This window comes from Dama dama, chromosome 16 (assembly GCF_033118175.1).
Source record: "Dama dama isolate Ldn47 chromosome 16, ASM3311817v1, whole genome shotgun sequence".
NCBI classification, from domain to species: Eukaryota; Metazoa; Chordata; class Mammalia; order Artiodactyla; family Cervidae; genus Dama; species Dama dama.
Genome location: NC_083696.1, coordinates 27988742 through 28003395, shown reverse-complemented (window position 1 = coordinate 28003395; position 14654 = coordinate 27988742).

Here is a 14654-nt window from a genome sequence, read left to right as displayed (position 1 = left end):
AGAAAAAGACAAACTTTTTTTCTACACTGCTTTGTTTTAGTCAATATAACAATGTATCTTGCTCCAGGACATGTTTCTCCTAACAAGAAAGTTTTCTGACTAATCTTGTTATCTTAAGATACATGTTGTGGGAGTGTGTCTGGTAAGACCTTTCTATTGTTAGTTCTAATCTTGTTAATTTTAGGTGTATCTTGTGGGAGCAGGTCTGGTAAAAGTAATATAAGGCCTTGATAAGAGTAGTGGATGGGGGCACTCTCAGTACCCCTTCTGATGTCTAGTCAGAAGCTTTCTCGTTCCTTTTTCACTTCAATAAAACTCTGCTACACAAAAGCTCCTGAGTGATCAAGCCTGGTCCCTGGTCCCAAAGCTAAATCTTCTTCTTTGGAGACCATGAATCTGACATCATTCCCCATAAGCTATCAATATCACACAAAGTTTGAGGGACATTCTAAAAAATACCTGCCCAGTATTCATCAAAACTATCAATGTCATGTAAAACACAGCTGAGAAACAGTCATGAACCTTAGGGGTGGCTAAGGAGATGACAGCCAAACACAATGTGGCATCCTAGATTAAATCCTGGAATAGAAAAAAGGCATTGATGGGAAAATTAGGGAAATGTGAATAAAGCCTAGACTATGTGTAATAGTATATCAATAACATATCAACCAGTATTGGTTTCTTAATGTCCCGCAGTAATACAGCATGATGCTGTGGACTGAATTGTGTCCCCTGCCTCAAACTGATGTGTTGAAGGTCTAGTCCTCAGTGCGCCTGTCTTTAGAGACTGGGCTTTTTAAGAGGTGTTAGTCACTCAATCCTGTCTGACTCTTTGCAATGCCATGGACTGGAGTCCAGTGGGCTCCTCTGTCTGTGGAATTCTCTAGGCAAGAATAGCGGAGTGGGTTGCCATTCCCTTCTCCAGGGAATCGTCCCAACCTTGGGATCAAACCCGGTCGCCTGCACTGCATTCAGATTCTTTACCATCTGAGCCACCAGGAAAGCCCTTTTAAAGAGGTAATTAAGGTTAAATGAGATTGTAAGGGTGGGACCCTAATCCAATAGGACTGGTGCCCTTATAAGAAGAGGAAAAGAAATCAGGAATGTACAGCACAGAGATAAGGCCACATGAGGTCACCACAGCAAGAGGGCACCAGAAATGAATCTTGCTGGCACCTTGCTCTTGGAGTTCCAACCTCTAGATCTGTGAGAAAATAAATTTCTGTCATTTAAGCCAATGAGTGCATATTTCTTATTATGGCAAACTGAGCAAATTAATTCAAATGATAATATTCAAGGAAACTAAAACTGGGTGAAGAGTATACAGGAACACTCTGTACTATCTCTGTAATGTTTCTATAAATCTAAAGGCTATTTAACCTAGAAGGAAATGGACACATTCTTAGAAAGGTACAATCTTTCAAGGCTGAACCAGAAAGAAATAGAAAATACAAACAGATCAACCACAAATGCTGAAATTGAAACTGTGGTTAAAAAACTTACAACAAAGTCCAGGGCCAGATGGCTCCACAAGCAAATTTTATCAAACATTTAGAGAAGAGTTAACACCCATCCTTCTGAAACTTTTCAAAAATTGCTGAAGAAGGAACACTCCAAAGCTCATTTTAGGAGGCCTGAAACCTCGTAAAATGCCTTTGACCTAAACAAGTCAAAGACACCACACAAAAAAGAGAAAATTACAGCCCAATATCACTGATGTACACAAGTGCAAAAATTATCAACAAAACACTAACAAACCAAATCAAACAACAGAATAAAAGGCTCATACTCCATGATCCAATGGGATTCATCCCAGTGATGCAAGGATTTTTCAATATCTGCAAATCGGTCAGTGCAATACACTATTAACAACTTGAAGTACAAAAACCATATGATCATCTCAACAGATGCAGAAAAAGCTTCTACTAAAAATTCAACACTCTAATTTATGATAAACACTCTCCATAAAGTGGGCATAGAGGGACCTACCTCAATGATAATAAAGGCCATATACAACAAAAGGGAAGGAAGAAGGGAAGTTAAGTTGCTCAGTTGTGTCCGACTCTTGGCGACCCCGTGGACTGTAGCCCACCAGGCTCCTCCATCCATGGGATTCTCTAGGCAAGAATACTGGATAGGTTGCCATTTCCTTCTCCAGGGGATCTTCCCGACCCAGGGATCAAACCCAGGTCTCCCACACTGCAGGCAGATGCTTTAACTTCTGAGCCACCAGGGAAGCCCCATATATAACAAACCCACAGCTAACATCATACTGAATGGTGAAAATCTGAATGCATTTCCTCTAAGATCAGGAACAAGACAAGGATGTCCACTCTTGCCACGTTATTCAACATAGTTCTAGAACTACCAGCCATGGCCATCAGAGGGAAAAAAAAAATACATTAAGTCTGCTACATACAAACCTTCAAAGTTGTGAGCTTTCAAAGATGCAAATGTATTCACATGTCAAATCATGTAAGTGTGTTCATGTCTGGCATGCACTGTCACTTGCATGCATTCTCTACAGGCGGATGTGCTTTTCTGTACCTTATACTGTACAGTCCTGTATATAGCACAGCAGGGCAGTATCTTTACTTCAAGCCCAGGATGTCTGGGAGCAAGCATAAAAGCAGCGGTGATGTAATTGGTACTGTAAGAAGTGCCAAGCGATAATGATGGAAACAAAAGTGAAAATAATGGAGAGAGTGGAGCAAGGTGAAAAGATGGTAGACATTGCTTGTTCTTACAACACTGAACTCCTTGCTGTACACACAAGGAGCTTATTGATGAAGACCTGGTGAAACTGGAGACCCAGAGAAAGGATGGAGAAACAAGATGAAGTAGTAGTAACTGAAGAACCAAAGAGATTCATGATGCAAGGGGATTTTCTTTATTTGAGGAGGTACTGTCAGTTTTTGAGGCTCAGGACATAAACGCAGAATGGTACATGAAAGATGCAGCAGCCTTTCAAAATACAATCCAGTGCGACTGTGTCATCTGTGATGAGAAAAGAAAAGAGCTACCACTCAGACATCATTGGTTTTTTTCAAGAGGGTAGACAGAATTGAATCCAGCAAGGAACCAGAACCTGTGCCAACTAATGTCAAGCGTGAGTGAAACTGCATCTCCTGTTGCCACTGATTCTTCAGTTCTGCCATCTCCCACTCTCCATCCCCACTCCAGTCAGTCACTCTTCTTGCCGTTCACTCAATGCCAGCCCCTGTATGCTAACTGTTGTACTGTACTACTGTACTTTTCAAGGTTCTTTACTGTGAGAATAAAAATGTTTTCTTTATTTTTATGTATTATTTGTGTGAAAAGTATTATAAACCTATTACAGTACAGTACTATATAGCCAGTTGTATTAGTTGGGTATGTAGGCTAACTTTGTTGGGCTTACCAACAAACTGGACTTCTAAACATGCTCTTGTAGTTCACATGTAGGGAATTTACTGTAAAAGAATTCAAACTGGAAAAGAAGTAAAACTGTCACTATTTGCAGATGACATGATACTATGCAAATTAATAAAAAATCCTGAAGATGCTACCAGAAAGCTACTAGACTTCATCAATGAACTGGATAAGGTTAAAGGATATAAAATTAATACACAATCTCTTGCATTTCTATATAATAACAATGAAAGATCAGAAAGAAATATTAAGGAAACCATCCCTTTTACCATCCTATCAAAGAGACTAAAATACTTAAGAATAAACCTACCTAAGGAGGCAAAAATGTGTACTCTGAAAAACTATAAGACCCTGATGAAAGAAACAGAAGGCTACACAAACAGATGGAAAGATATACCATGCTCTTGGATTGGAGGAATCACTGTTGTCCAAATGACTATAATACTCAAGGCAATCTATATATTCAATTCAATGTCTATCAAATTACCAGGAGTATTTTCACAGAACTAGAACAAATTTTTTTAAAAACTTATATGAAAACACAAAAACCCTAATAAACAAAGCAATCCTAAGAAAGAAAAATGGAGCTAGAGGAAACAGGCTCCCTGACTTTAGACTATACTGTAAAGCTACAGTCATCAAAACAGTATGATACTAGCACCAAAACAAAAATGTAGCTCACTGGAACAGGATAGAAAGCCCAGAGATAAATCCATGTGCTTATAGTCAACTAATCTATGACAAATGAGGCAAGACCATACAATTGGGAAAAGACCATCTCTTCAATAAGTGGTGTGGGAAGATGGGAGAGCTACACGTAAAAGAAAGAAATTAAGAACATTCTCTAATGCCATATACAAAAATTAAAATGAATTAAAAACGTAAATGTTAAGTCTGAAAACTTTTAGAGGAAAATATACAAAGAAGACTCTGACACAAATTGCAGCAATTAACTTTTTGGATCCACCTCTTAGAGTAATGAAAATAAAGACAAACAAACGGGACCTAATCACACTTAAAAGCTCTTAACAAAGGAAACCAAAGCAAACAGACAATCCACAGAATTTGGGAAAATATCTGCAGACAAAGCAACTTCAAGGGATTAATCTCCAAAGTATATAAACAGCTTGTGCAGCTCAATATAAAAACAAACAAGCTAATAAAAAATGGGCAAAAGCTCTAAATAGACATTTTCCCAAAGACAACATACAGCTGACCAAGAGACACATGAAAAGATGCTCAAAATCATGAATTAGTAAATGCAAATCAAAACCACAATGAGGTATCACCTCATACTGGTCAGAATGGCCATCATTAAAAAGTCTACAAAACAATAAATGCTGGAGAGGGTGTGGAGAAAGGAAACCCTCCTAAGTGTTGGTGGGACTGTTAACTGGTACAACCACTATGGAGAATAGTATAGGGGTTCCTTAAAAAACTTAGTATAGAACTACCATGTGATCCAGCAATTCCACTCCTAGTCCTATACCCTGAGAAAACCATAATTTGAAAAGATACATCCACCCCAGGATTCACTGCAGCACTATTTACAATAGCCAAGACATGGAAGCAACCTGAATGTCCATCGACAGAAAAAAGGGATAAAGAAGATGTGGCCCATATATATTAGTTTGGTGCAAAAATAACTGTGGTTTCAGATGGTGAATTTAAAATCATTACAATTAAGCTCAAACACATCTTTATTAATCAAAACAGGAATCATTACAATCAACACATTTTTGCCAATGAGATATAAGTTGGTTTATTCCTATAGCATAAAAATCTGTTCTTCAGGATTCAACTTGGAAATTGTTCTGGAAATGCTCTTGGAAAGCATTTTCTGCCTCCTGCTGGTTGTGGAAGCATTTTCCCTGCAAAAAATTGTTGAGATGCTTCAAGAAGTGGTAATCGGTTGGCGAGAGGGCAAGTGAATATGGCAGTTGAAACAAAACTTTGTAGCCCAATTTGGTCAACTTGTAAAGCACTGGTTGTACAACATGCAGTCAGGTGTTGTTGTGGAAAAGAACTGGGCCTTTTCTGTTGACCAATATCAGCTGCAGGTATTACAGTTTTTGGTGCACCCTATCAATTTGCTGAGCATACTTCTCAGATGCAATGGTTTCATTAGGATTCAGAAAGCTGTCATGGATCAGACACCATCAACAGTGCCCAAGACATTTTTTAGTGCAAGTTTGGCTTTGAAAAGAGCTTTGGAGCTGCTTCTTGGTCCAACCACTGAGTTGGTCGTTACCAGTTGTTGTATAAAATCCAACTTTTCATTGCATGTCACAATCCAATCGAGAAATGGTTCATTGTTGTTGCATATAAGAAGAGAAGACAACACTTCCAAACGAGAATTTTTTTGGTTTCTAGTCAGCTTCTGAGGCACCCACTTATTAAGCCTTTTCACCTTTCCAATTTGCTACAAGTGCCAAAAGACCACAGAATCGCCAATGTTGAGTTCCTTGGAAACTTCTCTTGTAGTTTTCAGAGGATCAGCTTAATGATGGCTGTCAATTGGTCACTGTCCACTTTCAATGGCCAGCCACTGTACTCCTCATCTTTAAAGCTCTCATCCCCTTGGCAACACTTCTCAAACCATTGCTGCACTATGTTCATTAGCAGTTCCTGGGCCAAACGTCACGAGTTGTCTGTCTCCATTCCTTTACAACCCATTTTGAGGTCAAAAAAGAAAATCGCTTGAATATGCTTTTTGTCTAACATCATTTCCACAGTCTAAAATAAATAGCATGTAATAAGTCATTAGCAAAAAAAACATGAAGCAAGAAATGCACTTTAAAATGATACAACATAACCACATTTATTTAAGAATGTATTCAACATCAAAAGGCAAATTTCAACAACACAAAAACTGCAAATACATTTGCACCAACCTAATACATAGACTAATTACAACCTAATTATATTTGCCTAATACAACCTAATTACACCAACCTAATACATGGGCTTTGCAGGTGGCACCAGTGATAAAGAACCGTCTTGCCAATGCAGGAGACATAAGAGATGCAGGTTCGATCCCAGGAGGAGGACACAACAACCCACTCCACTATCCCTGCCTGGAGAAACTCATAAATAGAAGAGGCTGGAGGACTCAGTCCATAGGGTCGCAGAGTCAGACACAACTAAAGTAACTTACCATACGCAACACAATGGCATATTAGCCATAAAAAAGGATGAAATAATGCCATTTGTAACCACATGGAGGGACCGACAGATTATCATACTAAGTGAAGTGTTGCTGTTCAGTCACTAAGTCATGTCTGACCCCATGAACTGCAGTAGACCAGGCTTCCCTGTCCTTCACACTACTATATATAAAATGCATAATCAATAAGGACCTACTGTACTGAACAGAAAACTCTACTCAATCTATTGTAATAACCTAATAGCTTTTGTAATAACCTATATGGGAAAACAATCTGAAAAAGAATGCATATGTGTATGTGTCTATCTGAATCACTTTGCTGTATATATGGAACTAACACAGCATTGTAAACAACTACAGTATGAAAATAAAAACTAAAAAATAGAAGTTATTTTAAAAAAGTAACTGGGAGAAAATATTTGTAATTTATGTAACAGAAATATGTATATCAATGCAAAGAAATAGAGGAAAACAATAGAATGGGAAAGACTAGAGATCTCTTCAAGAAAAATAGAGATACCAAGGGAACATTTCATGCAAAGATGGGCTCAATAAAAGACAGAAATGGTAGGGACCTAACAGAAGCAGAAGTTATTAAAAAGAGGTAGCAAGAATACACAGAAGAACTGTACAAAAAAGATCTTCATGACTCAGATAATCAAAATGGTGTGATCACTCACCTAGAGCCAGACATCCTAGAATGTGAAGTCAAGTGGGCCTCAGGAAGTATCACTACGAAAAAAGTTAGTGGAGGTGATGGAATTCCAGTTGAGCTATTTCAAATCATAAAAGATGATGCTGTAAAAGTGCTACACTCAATATGCCAGCAAATTATGAAAACTCAGCAGTGGCCACAGGACTGGAAAAGGTCAGTTTTCATTCCAATCCCAAAGAAAGGCAATGCCAAAGAATGCTCAGACTATGGCACAATTGCACTCATCTCACAGGCTAGTAAAGTGATGCTTAAAATTCTCCAAGCCAGGCTTCAGCAATATGTGAACCATGAACTTCCAGATGTTCAAGCTGGTTTTAGAAAAGGCACAGGAACCAGAGATCAAATTGCCAACAACCGCTGGACCATCAAAAAACCAAGAGAGTTCCAGAAAAACATCTATTTCTGCTTTATTAACTATGCCAAAGCCTTTGATTGTGTAGATCACAATAAACTGTGGAAAATTCTTCAAAAGATGGGAATAGCAGACCACCTGACCTGCCTCTTGAACCTGTATGCAGGTCAGGAAGCAACAGTTAGAACTGGACATGGTACAACAGACTGGTTCCAAACAGGAAAAGGAGTACATCAAGGTTGTATACTGTCACCCTGCTTATTTAGCTTATATGCAGAGTACATCATGAGAAACGCTGGGCTGGAAGAAGCATAAGCTAGAATCAAGATTGCAGGAGAAATATCAATAACCTCAGATATACAGATGACACCACCATTATGGAAGAAAGTGAAGAACTAAAGAGCCTCTTAATGAAAGTGAAAGAGGACAGTGAAAAAGCTGGCTTAAAACTCAACACTCAGAAAACTAAGATCATGGCATCTGGTCCCATCACTTCACGGCAAATAGATGGGGAAACAGTGGACACAATGGCTGACTTTATTCTTCTGGGCTCCAAAATCACTGCAGGTGGTGATTGCAGCCATGAAACTAAAAGACGCTTACTCCTTGGAAGGAAAGTTATGACCAACCTAGACAGCATATTAAAAAGCAGAGACATTACTTTGCCAACAAAGCTCTGTGTAGTCAAGGTTATGATTTTTCCAGTGGTCATCTATGGATGTGAGAGTTGGAATACAAAGAAGGCTGAGCGCTGAAGAACTGATGCTTTTGAACTTGGTGTTGGAGAAACTCTTGAGAGTCCCTTGGACTGAAAGGAGATTCAACCAGTCCATCCTAAAGGAAATCAGCCCTGGGTGTTCATTGGAGGGACTGATGTTGAAGCTGAAGCTCCAATACATTGGCCACCTGATGCAAAGAGCTGATTCATTTGAAAAGACCCTGATGCTGGGAAAGATTGAAGGCAGGAGGAGAAGCAGACGACAGAGGATGAGATGGTTGGATGGCATCACCGACTCGATGGACATGAGTTTGGGTAAACTTCGGGAGCTGGTGATGGACAGGGAGGCCTGGCGTGCTGCGGTTCATGGGGTCGCAAAGAGTCGGACACGACAGAGCAACTGAACTGAATGAATATGTATTATAGAAATATTTTTGATTTCTATCAAATATCTGAAAATTGCAAACCATCCCACAGAATACTGCGTATAGAAAAGGCAAGCCAGAAAAACAGAAATGACAAAAAAAAATAATAATAATTGTTAGCAACAGGGGAGTAATTCTCTAAAACTATGGTAGTCATACAATGACTTAAAATTAGTAAGGCAGATCAGTATGAAATAGTTCCACAGTAATTTTTCCACAGACAAATTATTAAAAAAAAACTTGACAAATAGATACATGTAAAAATGATAAAGCAAAACTAATCATAGGCAAATTTATTTGTATGAAAATAAACAGAAAAGCAACTGAAAGAATGCCCCTACCAAACTGCTTATGGAGCTGGAACTGGAATTAATGGATGGTGAAGAAAATTTTTACTTTATCAGGATTTACTTAGGTTTTTAGAACATCTTGGTGTTTGTTTATAATTGAAAATGTACTTTTCTGGGAGTAAGGGAAGGAAGTCTTTCATCTTCCAAGACTATCTCCCTGTCAAGGACTTCCCTGGTGGTCCAATAGCTAAGCCTCTGCATTACCATTGCATGGGGCTGGGTTAAATCTATGGTTCCAGGGAACTAGATCCCACATGCCCCAACTAAGACCTGGTATAATCATATAAATAAGTTGCAAGCTACCCTACTTCCCTGATACAAAGTGTGGTGGAACAACAATTTCCAGCCAGGAGAAGATCTATCACCCCAGCAGACAGTTTAAATAAAGCATTAGTAGCTAGTACTCTTAAATGGAAAGATGAGTTAATAACCCCAGGCAATTACCTTTCACCATCCTTCCTTATCTCTGTCTATCCTTCATCCCTGGACAAGAGATTTGAGACAGTTAACTTAGGCAGGTTGATAAGGTGTCTAAGCCTAAGGCCCCTTTAAGGACAAGGTAAACATTCTTTCTTTTTCACATTCTTTTGCCTTACTTAGACTAGTAGGCCTCACAGGCAGCAGTTTCTCTTGTTCAAGGACAGGTCTTTTTTTTTTTTTTTTGAGCTTTGGGTGAATGCTATGGGAGAAGGCCTGGGTAAAACTTCCACAGCCTTGAGCTCTGGATTAACCTGTTCCTTCTAGCTAATCTCGTGCTGATGTCATCCCAGGATGCATGTTATGGGAAAGGGTCTAGGCGAAATTCTCACAGCCTTGAGGCATTTTGTATCTATTCCAGATAAAAAGACTTGAGATGTCTTCAAGAAAATTAGAGATACCAAGGGAACATTTCATGCAAAGATGGGCACAATAAAGGACAGAAATGGTATGGCTCTAACAGAAGCAGAAGATATTAAGAAGAGGTGGCAAGAATACACAGAAGAACTATACAAAAAAGATCTTACTGACCCAGATAACCACAATGGTGTGATCACTAACCTAGACCCAGACATCCTGGAATGAGAAGTCAAGAGTGTCTTAAGAAGCATCACTATGAACAAAGCTAGTGGAGGTGATGGAATTCCAGTTGAAAATGAAAGTCGCTCAGTCATGTTCAATTCTTTGTGACCCCATGGACTATACAGTCCATGGAATTCTCCAGGCCAGAATACTGGAGTGGGTAACCTTTCCCTTCTCCAGGCAATCTTCCCAACCCAGGGATCGAACCCAGGTCTCCTGCATTGCAGGAGGATTCTTTACCAGCTGAGCCACAAGGGAAGCCCAAGAATACTGGAGTGTGTAGCCTATCCCTTCTCCAGGGAGATGTTCTGGATTCATGGATCAACTCGGGGTCTCCTCATTGCAGGTGGATTCTTTATCAACTGAGATATCAGGGAATTCCAGTTGAGCTATTTCAAATCCTAAAAGATGATGCTGTGAAAGTGCTGCACTCAATATGCCAGCAAATTTTGAAAACTCAGCAGTGGCCACAGGACTGGAAAAGGTCAGTTTTCATTCCAATCCCAAAGAAAGGCAATGCCAAAGAATGTTCAAACTACTGCGCAATTGTACTCACCTCACACGCTAGCAAAGTAATGCTCAAAATTCTCCAAGCCAGGCTTCAACAGTATGTGATCTGAGAACTTCCAGATATTCAAGCTGGATTTAGAAAGGGCAAAAGAATCAGAGATCAAATTGCCAACATGTGTTGGATCATAGAAAAAGCAAGAGAATTCCAGAAAAATACCTATTTCTGCTTTATTGACTATGCCAAAGCCTTTGACTGTGTGGATCACAACAAACTGTGGAAAAATCTTCGAGTTGGGAATAGCAGACCACCTGACCTGCCTCCTGAGAAATCTGTATGCAGGTCAAGAAGCAACAGTTAGAACTTGACATGGAACAACAGACTGGTTCCAAATCAGGAAAGGAGTACGCCAAGACTGTTTATCGTCACTTTGCTTGTTTAACTTATATACTGAGTACATCATGAGAAATGCTGGGCTAGATGAAGCCTAGCATCTTGGAATCAAGATTGCCGGGAGAAATATCAATAACCTCAGATATGCAGATCACACCACCCTATGGCAGAAAGCGAAGAGGAACTAAAGAGCCTACTGAAGAAAGTGAAAGAGAGTGAAAAGGTTGGCTTACAAGTCAACATTCAGAAAACTAAGATCATGGCATCTGGTCCCATCACTTCATGGCAAATAGATGGGGAAACAGTGGACACAATGGCTGACTTTATTCTTCTGGGCTCCAAAATCACTGCAGATGGTGACTGCAGCCATGAAATTAAAAGACACTTGCTCCTTGGAAGAAAAGCTATGACCAACCTGGACAGCATATTAAAAAGCAGAGACATTACTTTGTCAACAAAGGTCCATCTAGTCAAAGCTACGGTTTTTCCAGTAGTCATGTATGGATGTGAGAGTTGGAATATAAAGAAGGCTGAGCACCAGAGAATTGATGCTTTTGAACTGCAGGATTGGAGAAGATTCCTGAGTCCCTTGAACTGCAAGGAGATCAAATCAGTGAATCCTAAAGGAAATCAGTCCTGAATATTCATTGGAAGGATTGATGCTGAAGCTGAAGCTCCAATACTTTGGCCACCTGATGCAAAGATCTGACTCACTGGAAAAGACCCTGATGCTGGGAAAGACTGAAGGCAGGAGCAGAAGGGGAGGACAGAGGATGAGATGGTTGGATGGCATCACCAACTCGATGGACATGTGTTTGAGCAGGCTCCAGGAGATGCTGACGGACAGGGAAGCCTGGGGTGCTGCAGTCCTTGGAGTCGAAAAGAGTCAGACATGGCTGAGTGAACTGAACTGAGCAGATAGTTGAGAAGTATTATAAGGCCCCACTTAAACTAGTGAGGTGGGTAACTCTCCTGCCCCCTTCTGATGTCTATGTCAGAAGTTTTTTCTGTCACTTTCACTTTAAATAAAATCTACACAAAGCTCTAAGTGACTAAGATTGTCTTTGGTCTCAGAGTTAAATCTTCTCCTTCGGAGACCATGAATCCAGAGGCACTGTTCACTATAAGCTATCATCTTGGGGGCTCGTCCAGGATCTTCAAGACAGGTAAGAATACTCAGAGCTGGGACTCTTTTGCTCTTTTACTGTAAAGTCTCTACTAACTCAGAAGCTTATGGACCAAACTTCCTTTCTCGGTCACCTTTTCCTGGTCTCTTTGACCATTTCGTAACTGCCTGGGGAATTGAAACTACTAATCTGTTGAATCTCAGACGTTCAAGGAACTTGCAATCCATTCTGTTACTGTGTACTATTACTTGGACCTCAAATTTGGATTGACAGTCACAAAACACCTAGCCTTGCTAGAAGCCAAAATTTACACCTGCGTTGTCTTTTCATGCACTGCAGACGGGAGCACATTTGGGAGCTGGGAGGAGCTGTCTCCAGGAACATCTCTCAGGCTAGAGGGTGCTCTCTTAGCTGCCTGCCTCAGGGGCCAATGACCTGAAAGTGAGTCCTTGTCACACCTGTCCCTCTGGCCTATATGAATGGAGGCACAGCTGGTGACTATGAGACTTCTGAGGACACAGGTCGGGAATCCTAGGATCTGGTCAGATTGGAAGTACAGTGGGCTTTTCTTCCTTTGGTAATGCTGGCTCTTAGCAGACCAGAGGAGGTGCTCTGGTGGCCTTTGTCTCAACTCCTTAGACATTCTTTCTGTAGAATCTGTGGAAATGAACTGGAAAGATTGGCCCTAAGAGCTCAAGGACAAAAATCACTTTTTCCTTGCTGGCCAGCCCTTCACCACCTCTTTTGCTATCACATACCACTCTGGGTGGCATCGGAGGATGAGCAGAAATCAGGCAAAGGTTTTAATGGTGAGGAACTGGACAGCAATCTGGGATGCCATTAGGTCTACCCTGGTGCATCTCCACCATGCCTCGGTGGTAGAACAGGGAGGGATGACAGTGAGACACCCGTGTCAGTAAGAGACAGGTTAACTTTGGCCAGGGAAGGGAGCTTAGGGGGAAGACCTGTCTCCACCCCCATCTAGAGCAAGGAGGGACGCCGCCAGGAGAAAAAAAACTATAGCACTGTGCACCCCTTTTTTCTCTCTTACAGATAGGAGCTAATAGTTCCAGAACCACCCCTTTGAATTGTTATCTTGGAAAACCTGGGATAAGTGTGATCCCCAGAGCCTAAAAAGTCCCTTATATACAGGCTTTCTTTGCTTGAAGAGAAGACCTCACCTGCCCAGAGAGACAATCCCTGCTGGGACAACATCTTATCAGACATTCTGCCTCTGTCATCAGAGGCAATTTGAACACTCTTTGGTTTAAATTTGGTTAAAATTTAAAAATCATAGTCATTTAAACTATGACTACAAAAAGGAGAGAAGACATTTTTGACACTGAATGATCATGAAATTCTTCAGACTTTGGAGAAATCGGTTAAAATGAAATCTTTTTGAAATTGCAAAACTAGTTTTTTTTGCACGTGCAATAAAAAAAGCTGGCTTATTAAAATACTTTTTTTTGGAGCTTCAACCCTGCTTGAGAAACAGAAACATGCCTGGGAAAAAACCTAAAGTTAACGCTTATCATGTTCTTGAGATACACAGCCCACTCTGTCTGGGACTCCAGCCATGAGCAAACTGGTAGAACTTAAAGCCAAAGGGGAAAAAAAGGACAAAGAGACATTTTAAATTTCAAGCGGAAAACTGTGAGGTCTCTGTCTGTCCAGATTTTTGTGTCTCCGTCCTTGGACAACATTGCTGAAGGCTAATTGGTCAATGAGCTCTATTTAATTGGCTTAAAGAAAAGTAAGTGCTTACATATCAAACAATTCTAAATTCAAGAAAATTAAACTAGAATGAATTTCAGGCTTGTGTGAACTGGGAAATACTCGCTATTGAATTGATATCTGGTATTAATGTTTGTTTATCGATCTAATCAACATAGATGTTGTGAAGATACTTTTACAAATGGCATACCTTGTGGTGATTTATGTTTGAAAGTGAAAGTCACTCAGTTGTGTCTGACTCTTTGTGACCCCATGGACTATACAGTTCATGCAGTTCTCCAGGCCAGAATACTGGAGTGGGTAGCCTTTCCCTTCTCTAAGGGATCTTCCGAACCCAGGACTCTCACACTGCAGGTGAATTCTTTACCAGCTGAGCCACCAGGGAAACCCCAATCTACAAAATGATTATATAAAATACAGGTCATGGTTGCTGAAGGAAAGCAGGATGTATGTTTTCAATAAAAAGGTATAAGGAATGGAATTACATTCTATTAAGGAAAAAGAACGTAAGTCTAAACTTACAGGTGGCTGTTCTCTAAATGCACAAATGAGGTGATAAATACAAAAAGTGTAAAAAGGTTTGTGACAGGTAAAAGAGTTTTGTGCATGATACAAGTTTCATAAGACATTAAACTGCCTTTGAAATCTTTGTTACTTTGACTAAGTGAATAACTATTGTTTCACAGTGAATATAAG